Below are 1,211 nucleotides of genomic sequence, written 5' to 3' on the forward strand. Positions count from 1 at the left end.
CATCATTAGAAAATAGTCAATATAATACACTGCACAACAACAACAACATCACTCACGGAAGTAGATTGCCCAACCTTCCTTCCAAGGAGTGGCTGGTGGGTTTGAACAGCTAGTCTTCTTGTAAGCAGTCAAGTGCCTTAAGCACTATGCTACCAGAGCTCCTGTAGCCTTTTGCTTAATAGGATAAAATTTAAGACTATTTTAGTTAGGTTTATGTCATGGGATAAGCTTATGGACTACATTATGCTGCAATAATAGATGGAATTATAAACCTCAGTGGTTTAACACAACATAATTGGTAATGGGGTTTCTACCTTACATGTGATTTGGAATCTCAGGATAATTTAGTGTTTACCATTGGGAATGTTATAGGTTGTCATGGCAATTGAAGAGAAAGAGCAGAAGATCATTTCTTATCTTTAAGAGAGTTTGGCCTGGAATTAACATATGTATTAAGGAACATAATTCAATCAATAATAGATAGTTAGCAATGATAGATAAAAAAGACACAGTCTCATGTGGGAATCAGTAAATATTTATCATATGTCCATACTATGAGTAAGTAGGACTATGTCTACTCTACGTTGTTTTCTTAAAAGCAGTATAGTGCATGACATGGTGACTTTTTAACAAATGTTTGTTGAACTTAAACCTTGTACCTTATAACATGATAGGACAGTGCAGTTATTATGTGAAGGGATATATGGTAGTAATTGTCAAGTAGGCTCCAACTCATGGCAGCATCACATACGACAATTGTACAAATGGCAACAAAAGTTGCCTGGCCCTGTGTCATCTTCACAATCATTGGTATGCTCAAATCTTTGTTGGCACTGTGTATTTTTTATGTCTTCCAACATAGGAGACTCATTTCCCAACACTATGTAAGACAATATCCTGTTGTGATCCATAAGGTTGTCAGTAGCTAATTTTTGGAATAAATCACCAGGTCATTTTTCCTGGTCTGTGTTGGTCAGGAAATCCCATGAAACTTGTCTACCACGGGTGACATGTATGGTCAGGAAATTCCATGGAACTTGTACACCATTGGTGACCTTGCTGGTATTTGAAATATTGGTGGTATAGCTTCCAACATTATTATAACATAGAAGTCACTACAGTATGACAAACTGAAAGGTGGAGGGTGGAAAGCAAGTATACCAAAAAAAAAAAAAAAAACACTCATGGAGTAGATTCCAACTCATAGAAGC

The 1,211-nt window shown here is 36.5% G+C and overlaps 1 protein-coding gene across 1 annotated transcript in view; it reads right to left on the reverse strand.

Moving 5' to 3' along the window:
- NAALADL2 (N-acetylated alpha-linked acidic dipeptidase like 2) overlaps positions 1-1,211 on the reverse strand; it is a 1,092,303-nt gene that overhangs the window by 116,482 nt on the left and 974,610 nt on the right. The gene's annotated exons all lie outside the window — the stretch shown is intronic.

The sequence above is a fragment of the Orycteropus afer genome, unplaced genomic scaffold, assembly GCF_000298275.1.
Source record: "Orycteropus afer afer isolate SDZICR_OR568_19922 unplaced genomic scaffold, OryAfe1.0 scaffold00202, whole genome shotgun sequence".
NCBI classification, from domain to species: Eukaryota; Metazoa; Chordata; class Mammalia; order Tubulidentata; family Orycteropodidae; genus Orycteropus; species Orycteropus afer.